Source organism: Periophthalmus magnuspinnatus, chromosome 20 (assembly GCF_009829125.3).
Source record: "Periophthalmus magnuspinnatus isolate fPerMag1 chromosome 20, fPerMag1.2.pri, whole genome shotgun sequence".
Classification (NCBI taxonomy): domain Eukaryota; kingdom Metazoa; phylum Chordata; class Actinopteri; order Gobiiformes; family Gobiidae; genus Periophthalmus; species Periophthalmus magnuspinnatus.
This window is the reverse complement of record NC_047145.1, coordinates 9,241,134-9,253,859: the sequence shown is the minus strand read 5'-3', so window position 1 is coordinate 9,253,859 and position 12,726 is coordinate 9,241,134. Positions and strand designations below refer to the sequence as shown.

Sequence of the window (12,726 nt, the reverse complement as noted above, 5' to 3'; positions counted from 1 at the left end):
ATGTAGTATGTTTAAAATATGTGTTAATGGAGTTTGGGAGACTGAAGTCGTGACAAACCCCCAATCAAAGTTCAGTGTTTGCATGCAATTTTATAAATCCAAATCCTGCTCTAAAAGGACTAGGCTTAATATTTGGATTTCCTGGTATGTAAACATGGTAAATTATAGGGTTCACTTTGCATTTTGGGTAGCTCTGACATATTTAGGTTACAATTTTTGACCACTGATGTAGAACAACTCTGCACCAAACTAGAAATTATTGATAGAATCTACAGAAGATATTAAAGAGCTAATGCGCACGAAAAACTACCGTAAAACTTTGGGATGAGGACTATTGTAAATGACTTTGTCCAGCAGCATCCCAGAGGGGTGGAGCGGGGGAGGGCCACTGAGGCTCAGCTGAAGTATTTTAGGGTTTGCCGAAGTATTCCTTTAAAGGCACTATACCTGATTTTTACTGTCTTAAAAACACGCAAAACAAAACTAGTTGATTTTAAACTGTTAACAGTGGTCCCAAAGTTATTCCTCACTTACCTTATGCATTGCCATCGCAGTAAAGCTAACAACAACTAGCATACTAACAGCACACTTCCTGATTCTCGGACAGTAAAGTGCTCTATAATTACATGCAGACAGTAAACAGACTTATTTTGGCCTCAAGAGCTGCGTATGAAGTAGATCTGGGGCAAGACACGTGTTGCTCAAATACATCACATACAGGGACTAACTGAAATACTTTAAATACCGGTATATTATAAAAGAAACACTTTTTGAAGTTAAAGTTGTGTAAGACAGAAATGTCTGAAACAAAATAAAGATGATGATGATGATGAGTTTGGTAGACCCCCTCCCCGCTTTACTTCTCCATATTTAAAAAAAAAAAAAAAAAAGCTGTACTAAAGTCATGCACATGGCTTAAAATCCATGTATGTGAAATAAAATCATATACTGAAAGGTTTGTGAGAGATCAGTCATATAGAAATACCCACTTCCTCCTTTCAGCAATGTGTGATTAATGATGTGTATTTCTACTTTGATACGTTTAGCAATTCAGCTGTTTATGGGAGATACAGCTTATATACTGTGTCTTCGATTTATGAGCTATGACTTACAAAAGGCAAGACTCTGTGGCGCAACGGTAGCGCGTCTGACTCCAGATCAGAAGGTTGCGTGTTCAAATCACGTCAGGGTCAGTGCTTTTGAATGTATTCTAAGGGGAGCAGCAACAGTATTAAAGGGCCCGTTATAATGATGTTTCCTCATCACAAACATACTCAGAGTTGTGTTTGGTTCTATAAACACATGTTTAACACACAAACACTGCATGTTGAGGATTACTTCTTTTCTCAAACTGAAAACACTCTGTTCCACCGTGTGATGTCATGGGGTGATACAGGAAGTGCTCCGCTGTGTTTTAAAACTCCGTACAGCGTCACTAGAATAATTTTTGATCATTTCAGTCCTGGATTTGCCAGTCTCTGCTGAACTGAAGGTAAAAGGTAGCTGCAAAAAATATAGAAAGATTCTGGATTTGGAGCTGTACTGGAAATTACAGATGTACATAGTGAACAGGGACAGAGACAAGACAATACTGTGAAGAACAAAACTGTGGCTACTTTGCCTCTTAATCCCTCCCATCAAAAATTGGGAGATGGGTAGAGTTCCGGTTTTTCCCATGTCTTTGTAAAGTATTGTCAAAGAGTGTGGTCCTGGCTGGCCAAACAAGCTGCTTACTTGCTCTATGTACTATGTTTAAAATATGTGTTAATCGAGTTTAGGAGACTGAAGTCGTGACAACCCCCCAATCAAAGTTCAGTGTTTGCATGCAATTCTATAAATCCAAATCCTGCTCTAAAAGGACTAGGCTTAATATTTGGATTTCCTGGTATGTAAACATGGTAAATTATAGGGTTCACTTTGCATTTTGGGTAGCTCTGACATATTTAGGTTACAATTTTTGACCACTGATGTAGAACAACTCTGCACCAAACTAGAAATTCTTGATAGAATCTACAGAAGATATTAAAGAGCTAATGCGCACGAAAAACTACCTTAAAACTTTGGGATGAGGACTATTGTAAATGCTTTTGTCCAGCAGCATCCCAGAGAGAGGTCAAGTAGAGTTCAAGGTTTACAGCAATGAATACAAACTGTAAAAAATGTATTGAACTGCATGCTCTGTTTATCCTCATGCTTCTAACTCTGTCAGATTGTTACGCTTACCTGCAGGAATAGTTTGACAGTGCATGACATTATTCAGATGTTCCACTCATAAGGTTATAGCTGAAAAGAAAAGCTTAAATCTGCGATGGCCGGGAATCGAACCCGGGTCAACTGCTTGGAAGGCAGCTATGCTCACCACTATACCACCATCGCATGAGAATAAACTACCGGTAGTAATTTTCTGGAAAGATACGTGGAGTTTTTACAGAGCGGTGAGAGGAGGAAGGGGTGGAGCAGAGGAGGGGCAGTGACATTGGAGGGAAGAGTGCCTCAACTCCTCCATGACGCTGTAATGATGCTGTAACTCTGGAATTGGAGGGTTTTTGGGGTTTTTTTGTTTGTTTTTTTTAACAGTTCTTTTGTCTTGTTTAATCGGGACTGTTCTATAACATTTGCAATCAATGTCCTGTCCATCTTTGAGACACCACTGAAGAGTCATCAGAGAACTTTGCTTGGAATACAGAGAATACAAACCTCTCTAATACCTTACGAAGATGTGAGTCTGGTCACTGTTCAGATGAGAGTGATTGACAAGTGGATTAACCAATCAGGGACAGGCATGGTCTGTCTGTATCAAAAAATATGGCTGCTTATGTGGTAAAAAGAATGGGGAAAAAATCACAGGGATTGAAAAACATGAACGTCTGCAGAATGAAAGAGTGAAGCACTAGACTCTGTTAATCTGAGATAAAAGAAATTCCACTCTGTTCAAAATGATAGATGATCAGTAAGCTCCTTTGTTTCATATGTGTCACTCAAATAAACAAATCTGATTGCACAGCCGTGTTTGGAGTATGGTACAAGGTGCGATGGAGGGAGTGGTGACCAGACATATCCACTGTATAAAAAAATACAAAAGGATCTGGATTTGGAGCTGTACTGGAAATCAGAGGTGTACAGAATGAACAGGAACGGAGACAGGACAGTACCCTGAGGAACAGTACATTACTCACCGTGGTATGAGACAGGAGTTCCTTAACAGCACCTCTTCTCTTAAAGGCTCACCTGGAATTTACACCTGGAGCTACACTGACACATAATACATTTTCATATATATTTTAAATAATCATTTTACACCAAAGGCATCAGAGCTACCCCATACACTACCTTGTGTATCTTCCCACGTATAAACACCAAACTGTTTTATTTTGCTTACATACTAAATGATGGTTGGATGAATTATGTTTCAAAACTATACAGTACAGTTCAGTGTTTGCATGAAGTTTTACAAATCCTGTTCTAAAAGGACTAGGCTTAATATTTGGATTTCCTGGTATGTAAACATGGTAAATTATAGGGTTCTGTGACAAAGTGGGCCTTTGTCCCTTTTTAATAGTATTATGATTTTTATATTTTGTTTAGTTAAACACTTTTGGTAAAGGACTCGGGCCTGAGAGCTGTTTTTATGCAATATAGTGTTTATGATACTCCCACCACCCCCTGGACAAGAAATGGAGTAGACCGGGGGAGGGGCTTCCAGTACAGGGAAGTATATTAGTCTGCCCAATTAGCCAGATAGGGAACACCTGGTAGCCAGAGTACACGTGGCTTTTGTTTCAGTTGCTTAAGTTTGGTTGCTTAGTTTTTGTTGAGCACCGTTAATTTTTGTACATATGTAATATTTTTGTTTATCCACGGTGTACCACTGCACGGGTAATAAATGTGTTTAATGGGACTTCTTTTGAGTCTGCCTCCTATTTTGATCACTCGGGCCAGCTTCCCCACATTTGGTGGCAGTGGTGGGATCCAGGCCAGTAGGAGGCAGTGAAGATGAAGTCCACAAGACAGACCCCTAAGAAGACTTGTGCTGAGGCTGATGGAGAAACTGGGGTACCTGATGATAAGCAGAGCCCAGTCAGAGAACCACAGGTGAAAAGCTTGGGACAATGGAGAAGTCTACAACAACTTAAGAGGCAACAGAGGACTTGTGAAGTGGAGACTGCAGAGAACGCCCCTGAAGTGAGGATGGTGTCTCGTGCGGAGGTCCACCACCGGACAGAGCTGCTTGGGGCTTGCAGGATGTTGTAGTGTGGCACATTGTGGCGGATGACTGCAGTGTGTGCAACGTCTGTGGCGGCCAGGAGCTGCTGTCTGGAGATGTAGTCTGGTTGATGCCCAACTGTAGCTGTGTGCAGCTGGAGCAGGCAATCAGATGGTGTTTGGAGAACGGTGATGTTCTTCAGGAAAGGTTCCGGAAACCCGCTGTGGGTAGAGGTTCACCAGCTCAGGGTTCAACAGGCCGGTGATGGTCTGCTGGAGAGACTGGGAACGGTTTGGAACTGGACTCTTTTGAGAAGGTACTGTCATTGAAGAAAATGTTCTTGATACAAGAGGAGCTTTTGGACACTTTGCGGTAGCCTGTCTCATTGGGAAAGACTGTTAAATTTAGTCTTGTAGTGCCTCTAATTAATGTCTCGATTTTAGGACTTCCTGTTCCGTGACTCTGACGAGTAACGGTCTTATGGGGGGGGGGTGTGTGACAAAGTGGGCCTTTGTCCCTTTTTAATAGTATTATGATTTTTATATTTTGTTTAGTTAAACACTTTTGGTAAAGGACTCGGGCCTGAGAGCTGTTTTTATGCAATATAGTGTTTATGATACTCCCACCACCCCCTGGACAAGAAATGGAGTAGACCGGGGGAGGGGCTTCCAGTACAGGGAAGTATATTAGTCTGCCCAATTAGCCAGATAGGGAACACCTGGTAGCCAGAGTACACGTGGCTTTTGTTTCAGTTGCTTAAGTTTGGTTGCTTAGTTTTTGTTGAGCACCGTTAATTTTTGTACATATGTAATATTTTTGTTTATCCACGGTGTACCACTGCACGGGTAATAAATGTGTTTAATGGGACTTCTTTTGAGTCTGCCTCCTATTTTGATCACTCGGGCCAGCTTCCCCACAGGTTCACTTTGCATTTTGGGTAGCTCTGACATATTTAGGTTACAATTTTTGACCACCGATGTAGAACAACTCTGCACCAAACTAGAAATTCTTGATATGATGCAGAAGATATTAAAGACCTAATGCGTACGAAAAACTACCTTAAAACTTTGGGATGAGGACTATTGTAAATGACTTTGTCCAGCAGCATCCTAGAGAGAGGTCAAGTAGAGTTCAAGGTTTACAACAATGAATACAAACTGTAAAAAATGTATTGAACTGCATGCTCTGTTTATCCTCATGCTTCTAACCCTGTCAGATTGTTATGCTTACCTGCAGGAATAGTTTCACAGTGCATGACATTATTCAGATGTTCCACTCATAAGGTTATAGCTGAAAAGAAAAGCTTAATTATGCGATGGCCGGGAATCGAACCCGGGTCAACTGCTTGGAAGGCAGCTATGCTCACCACTATACCACCATCGCATGAGAATAAACTACCGGTAGTAATTTTCTGGAAAGATACGTGGAGTTTTTACAGAGCGGTGAGAGGAGGAAGGGGTGGAGCAGAGGAGGGGCAGTGACATTGGAGGGAAGAGTGCCTCAACTCCTCCATGACGCTGTAATGATGCTGTAACTCTGGAATTGGAGGGTTTTTGGGGTTTTTTTGTTTGTTTTTTTTAACAGTTCTTTTGTCTTGTTTAATCGGGACTGTTCTATAACATTTGCAATCAATGTCCTGTCCATCTTTGAGACACCACTGAAGAGTCATCAGAGAACTTTGCTTGGAATACAGAGAATACAAACCTCTCTAATACCTTACGAAGATGTGAGTCTGGTCACTGTTCAGATGAGAGTGATTGACAAGTGGATTAACCAATCAGGGACAGGCATGGTCTGTCTGTATCAAAAAATATGGCTGCTTATGTGGTAAAAAGAATGGGGAAAAAATCACAGGGATTGAAAAACATGAACGTCTGCAGAATGAAAGAGTGAAGCACTAGACTCTGTTAATCTGAGATAAAAGAAATTTCATTCTGTTCAAAATGATAGATGATCAGTAAGCTCCTTTGTTTCATATGTGTCACTGAAATAAACAAATCTGATTGCACAGCCGTGTTTGGAGTATGGTACAAGGTGCAATGGAGGGAGCGGGGACCAGACATATCCACTGTATAAAAAAATACAAAAGGATCTGGATTTGGAGCTGTACTGGAAATCAGAGGTGTACAGAATGAACAGGAACGGAGACAGGACAGTACCCTGAGGAACAGTACATTACTCACCGTGGTATGAGACAGGAGTTCCTTAACAGCACCTCTTCTCTTAAAGGCTCACCTGGAATTTACACCTGGAGCTACACTGACACATAATACATTTTCATATATATTTTAAATAATCATTTTACACCAAAGGCATCAGAGCTACCCCATACACTACCTTGTGTATCTTCCCACGTATAAACAACAAACCGTTTTATTTTGCTTACATACTAAATGATGGTTGGATGAATTATGTTTCAAAACTATACAGTACAGTTCAGTGTTTGCATGAAGTTTTACAAATCCTGTTCTAAAAGGACTAGGCTCAAGATTTGGTTTTGCTGGCATGTAAACATAGTAAATTATAGGGTTCATTTTGCATTCTGGGTAGTTCTGACATATTTAGGTTACAATTTTTGACCACTGATGTAGCACAACTCTGCACCAAACTAGAAATTCTTGATAGAATCTACAGAAGATATTAAAGAGCTAAAGTGTATGAAAAACTACTTTAAAACTGTGGGATGAGTGTTGTAGATGTCCAACAGAATCCCAAAGGGGGGGCAGGTAGAGTTCAAGGTTCACATTATCCAGACTTGACCCTGGTAATGTCATATTTGAAAAGATTACAATTGCGATGGCCAGGAATCGAACCCGGGTCAACTGCTTGGAAGGCAGCTATGCTCACCACTATACCACCATCGCATGAGAAAAGAGCAGTTTTAGCCTCCAGTGAAACGTGGACTTTTCACACTGCAGTGGGAGGAGAGAGGGGAGGAGTGCGTAGAGTGATAGGGGCATTCCAATCACAGCTGCTAATTTGTATCATGAGTTTGGTGCTTTGTGTTAAATGATTCTTCGCTCGTAAGCCACCGTGTTTGTTTTGACACAGACCATGCCTTTCTCTGCCTCTCTATCACGGCCACTTGAAAACAGGGAGATGGGATACAGTTCCAGACCATGTTTTTGTAAAAGAGTGTGGACATGGCTGGGCAGTCTCCTAGCTTAATCAATTCATGCAGCACTGCTTAATGTACAATCATGTTCTATGTTTGTGGTTTGGGAGGTTCAAGTCATGACAAAACCTCACTCTAAGTTCAGTGTTTACATGCATTTGACAAATCCTATGAGGAATTTATTCAAAATTACTCATAAAATATACATTAACAGTGGGAGTACCTGTTTTGTGAAACTTTTAAAAACTTATATCTCAACAAAAATATGTATTTATTTAAAGTCTATGTACAGCCCAACACTTTAAAACAGCTCCATTATTTTGCAGTTATATATAGTCTCCATATATAATGATGCAACAGAGCAGCAGACACGTCACAGCCTGGGTCTCACCTTCAGATCATTCACTAGACCCTTCATTAAGTCAAACTCTCTCAAGAGACAAGACGCATTTAACAGACGAGCTACACAAGCACAGCCCAGGTACTGAACTAAGTGCAAACTAAAGACAAACCGAAACACTGATAGAGGATTCACCATGTCTTTGAAGGAAAAGAGCAACGTGAATTACAAAAATGCAGTGAGAGAGGATATTGAGCTGGCTGTAGGAGGTTTCACAGCACAAGTCCAAGTGAAGATAAAAATCTTGCAGCACAACAGGTCCTATCACAAACGGACCTGCCACAACTGCTGAATCCAGATGCCCTGCCCATGTTGGCTGCAGTGGGAGTCACATCTGCGCCAGATGTTTCCCTGGACCAGACACCAGAAGAGGAGGTGACAGTAGGAGACACCCATCAGCAGATAGGTGATATCCCCAAGGTCACCCCATCCCCAGAGCGGGAGGAAGAAGTCCTGCCGGCATTAGAGAACCTGGTGCTGCATGCTGATGAGGAGCATTATCTAGATGTTTGCAGCCCACTTCAAACTCTGGCCCAAGGACACCAGAGCATCAATGAACCAGCCACTGCTGTGAACACTGATGGAGAGAAACCTGTGACTGATCTGCCAACAACGACCAACCAGACTTCAGTTAGACCAGAAGGCCAGAGAAAACATCCCAGAGCATGTCCAGTAGCTCTGGACTTGTCGTCTGCCTTGGTCGAAGAAGTCTTTGAAATGGCTGGGTCAGAGGAGCGGCACAGAATTGGCCTCATGAGTGTGTGGCTGCTGAGGAAGATCCAGGGCCACCTTATTGTGGATAGCCAATGTCAAATCAAACTGGATGACATATTTCAAATCGGCCAAAGAACAGCCAAGTCTCTGACAGAGGAATATGGCTCCGCTGAAGCAGAGCTGAGGGCTATGGATAAGGCTGACACTGCAGCTTTGGAAGTAGCTGTTGTGAAACATCTAAACAGTGAGTTGAGAGCCTTCCAGACCAAGAAGTCTGCCCTGTCATGCTTCCTCTCCAGACTGAGAAGGGCCTTCGCCATTCAGGCCTCCAGCTCCAACAAGGAGAACCAGCATGTCAAACCATTTTGGAGGAAGCACTTGTATATATACAAGTACAGTATATACATTGAGTTTGACACCCCTGGTGTATGACATTATCCAGATGCTCCACTCATAGTAGCATAAAAAAGGTCTCTGTTTTGTCTGCGATGGCCGGGAATCGAACCCGGGTCAACTGCTTGGAAGGCAGCTATGCTCACCACTATACCACCATCGCATGAAAAATGAGCTGTTTTAGCCTCCAGTGAAAAGTGGACTTTTCAGAGTGTGGTGGGAGGAGGGAGGGGTGGAGCAGAGGGGGGGCAGTGAGACTGTACTTTTGGATTGGGTGTGGGACAAGACTGGAGTAAAATCACACATTTGACATATGTTAAAAACAAACTAAAGACATGCAGGCTATAATTTGTCATTGGTTTAAACTGATGTATAAAACAACTATGTCATGCTTCAATAGTTTTTCGTATCAAATGAATAACTGCATCCATCCAGTTTCCTATGGAAGAATGATACACGACTAAAACACTGGCTATATATTTATGACAGATTCAACTTGTATGAAGTCATGTTGCACATAATACATGATGTAAAAGTACAAACAATACATACCATTGAACATGTTGGTGGTGGCATGTAACAAAGTAAAAATGGTAAAATACTGTCCTTAAGTACAAATTCATCAGAACAGAAATATACAAATAAAAACAGCCAGAAAAAAATTATGTAATTGTTTCTTTTGAACAAAATTCAGCACAAACCTTTATCAAAATCACTACATTTGCAGATTTATTAGATCTCAAAATCTGCGTGAAATACTTTTACATTCTACTCTTTTACTTAAACACTTAACTTATACATCTTTCAATCTGTCCTATATTTGGCTCTTGAGAGCTTTAAGTCATGTTATAATGCCTTTACCTCAACAAAACATAATTGGAGTTGTGTTTTGTTTCATTCGCACATGTTTGAGTAACCCTGCATTATTAGTTTGTCTATTTCTATAGCTCAGAATGTTCTGTTCCACCTTGTGATGTCATGAAGTGGTTTTCAGGTTAATAGCTACCTTTTAACTTCAGTTCAGCAGAGACTGGCAACTGGACTGAAATGATCAAAATGATTCTAGTAACACTGTATGGAGTTTAAAAACACAGAGGAGCACTTCCTGTAGCACCCCATGACATCACACGGTGGAACAGAGTGTTTTCAGTTTGAGAAAAGAAGTAATCCTCAACATGCAGGGTTTGTGTGTTAAACATGTGTGAATAGAACCAAACACAACTCTGAGTATGTTTGTGATGAGGAAACAACATCATAACGGGCCCTTTAAGACTGTTGCTGCTCCCCTTAGAATACATTCAAAAGCTCTGACCCTGACGTGATTTGAACACGCAACCTTCTGATCTGGAGTCAGACGCGCTACCGTTGCGCCACAGAGTCTTGACTTTTGTAAACATAGCTCATAAATAGAAGACACAGTATATAAACTGTATCTCCCATAAACAGCTGAATTGCTAAATGTATCAAAGTGGACATACACATCATTAATCACACATTGCTGAAAGGAGGAAGTGGGTATTTCTATATGACTGATCTCTCACAGACCTTTAAGTATATGATTTTATTTCACATACATGGATTTTAAGCCATGTGCATGACTTTAGTACAGCTTTTTTTTTTTTTTTAAATATGGAGAAGTAAAGCAGGGAGGGGGTCTACCAAACTCATCATCATCATCATCATCTTTATTTTGTTTCAGACATTTCTGTCTTAAGTCCACAACTTTAACTTCAAAAAGTGTTTCTTTTATAATATACCGGTATTTAAAGTATTTCAGTTAGTCCCTGTATGTGATGTATTTGAGCAACATGTGTCTTGCCCCAGATCTACTTCATACGCAGCTCTTGAGGTCAAAATAAGTCTGTTTACTGTCTGCATGTAATTATAGAGCACTTTACTGTCCGAGAATCAGGAAGTGCGCCGTTAGTATGCTAGTTGTTGTTAGCTTTACTGCGATGGCAATGCATAAGGTAAGTGAGGAATAACTTTGGGACCACTGTTAACAGTTTAAAATCAACTAGTTTTGTTTTGCGTGTTTTTAAAAATCAGGTACAGTGCCTTTAAAGGAATACTTCGGCAAACCCTAAAATACTTCAGCTGAGTCTCAGTGGCCCTCCCCCGCTCCACCCCTCCCTCCCCTCTCTCCTCCCACCACACTGTGAAAAGTCCACGTTTCACTGGAGGCTAGAGCTGCTCTTTTCTCATGCGATGGTGGTGTAGTGGTGTGCATGTCTTTTTTTTTTTTTTTTTTTTTTTTTGTTGGAAGAAAAAAGTTGGATCAGTCAGGATTCTGCCGCAAGTAAAGTGGTCTGGTAGAGCTGGATTGTCTTTCAACTGTACAAAGCAATAAACACGCTGGACTAGATAATATAGAGTAATATATAAATGATCTGTAGATAAGATAAGATAAGATATGCCTTTATTAGTCCCACAGTGGGGAAATTCCAGTATTGCACCATACAGTTAAAGAACAGAAGGAAAGTGGTACATGCAATAAAACAAGATAATAGATAAATAGCTTTAAAAAATAGACTTAAAAAATAAACTAAAAATAGACTCTAGTGTAACATCTCCGTAAAGTGACTTGAGTATTGCACATAGGTATGGTTGAATGACACATGTTCAGTGTTAACAGTGTTCATTGTACCGTCTGACAGCAGCAGGAAGGAAAGACCTGAGAGGCAATCCCACTCACAGTAACAATGCATGTTTTTCAAGGCGTGTTTGAGCAGTAAAAGCACCTGTAATTGAAACCTGTAACTGTCAGTGTGTCCTTAAGCAAGACACATCACCCTTATTGTATGAATGTGGTGTGTGCATGAGTGTTGGTGCAGAGTGAAAGTAGTAGCTTACCTCTACTGAGTGTGGAAATAATGAGTAATGCACTGTAAACAGCTGTCGGTGCTATATTCACCTAATGCATTATTAAGTCCACATAATGCATTTGTTTAAAGGTCCTATATTACACATAATTGACTGTTGTGAGTTTTAAGCCATGTTATAATGCTGCTACCCCATCAAACACATACCTGGAGTTGTGTTTTTATTATTTATTATGACATAGATTAGAAAACAGTGTAATATGAGCTTTTTAAAATCCTCATCTGAGGGGACAGTCTTTTGAATTCAGTTTGGTTTGAGAAAGATACTTTATGTGCTTCTCTTGTTTAATCTGTCTTCTTTTTTTCACTGCATTTGTTTTTATATTAAAATTTGCGTCATACATTCCTGCCTAAGTGTAAAATGCAAAAGGAAATTGACTGCGATGGCCAGGAATCGAACCCGGGTCAACTGCTTGGAAGGCAGCTATGCTCACCACTATACCACCATCGCATGAGAAAAGAACAGTTCTACTCTGAAGGGAAACGTGGAGTTTTCACAGAGTGGTGGGAGGAAAGGGGAGGGGCCAGAGAGGAGCAGGGGAGGGGGCAGAGAAGAACAGGGGAGGGGTCAGAGAGGCTTGGGGGAGGGGCTACAGAGGTTCAGAGCTGCAGCGTGGAGCACCATGTGTCCGAGGAGGAAAAACTACAAACACAGTTCATGAGATTTAAACTGGGGACAGTCTGATCACATGGCAAAGGCTCATGAACTACAAAACAGCCGGTCCATATGGGACATTTCATACAGTCAATAATGGTGATTTACAGGGAAAAATATGCAAGTTATTCTCTTAAAATAGCATAGACCCCATTCACCAGGGGTATGCAGGCAGTTACCAGGGGAATGGTTTTGAGTTTTAAACCAAAATAGATTTCTTTTTCCTTTCTGCCATGTTATAATAATGTTCCCTTATCAAAAACATTCCTGAAGAATTTTTACATGTCATCCATTCAAGTTTCAGTAATTTTGTGATCTCTCCCGGGCACTATTCGATCCCTCCTTACAATTAGTTGTAAGATT

The 12,726-nt window shown here is 40.8% G+C and overlaps 7 non-coding genes across 7 annotated transcripts; 1 reads left to right on the top strand and 6 right to left on the bottom strand.

The window, feature by feature from the left end:
- The first annotated feature begins 1,121 nt into the window (after window positions 1–1,121).
- Window positions 1,122–1,193, top strand: trnaw-cca (transfer RNA tryptophan (anticodon CCA)). Its single transcript has one exon. It is a non-coding gene; the product is annotated as a tRNA-Trp (tRNA).
- Window positions 1,194–2,304: 1,111 nt separating this feature from the next.
- On the bottom strand, window positions 2,305–2,376 carry trnag-ucc (transfer RNA glycine (anticodon UCC)). The gene has a single exon. It is a non-coding gene; the product is annotated as a tRNA-Gly (tRNA).
- A 3,139-nt stretch (window positions 2,377–5,515) lies between these two features.
- Window positions 5,516–5,587, bottom strand: trnag-ucc (transfer RNA glycine (anticodon UCC)). Its single transcript has one exon. It is a non-coding gene; the product is annotated as a tRNA-Gly (tRNA).
- A 1,409-nt stretch (window positions 5,588–6,996) lies between these two features.
- On the bottom strand, window positions 6,997–7,068 carry trnag-ucc (transfer RNA glycine (anticodon UCC)). Its single transcript has one exon. It is a non-coding gene; the product is annotated as a tRNA-Gly (tRNA).
- A 1,849-nt stretch (window positions 7,069–8,917) lies between these two features.
- trnag-ucc (transfer RNA glycine (anticodon UCC)) lies at window positions 8,918–8,989 on the bottom strand. Its single transcript has one exon. It is a non-coding gene; the product is annotated as a tRNA-Gly (tRNA).
- A 1,145-nt stretch (window positions 8,990–10,134) lies between these two features.
- Window positions 10,135–10,206, bottom strand: trnaw-cca (transfer RNA tryptophan (anticodon CCA)). The gene has a single exon. It is a non-coding gene; the product is annotated as a tRNA-Trp (tRNA).
- A 1,881-nt stretch (window positions 10,207–12,087) lies between these two features.
- trnag-ucc (transfer RNA glycine (anticodon UCC)) lies at window positions 12,088–12,159 on the bottom strand. The gene has a single exon. It is a non-coding gene; the product is annotated as a tRNA-Gly (tRNA).
- Window positions 12,160–12,726: the final 567 nt, after the last annotated feature.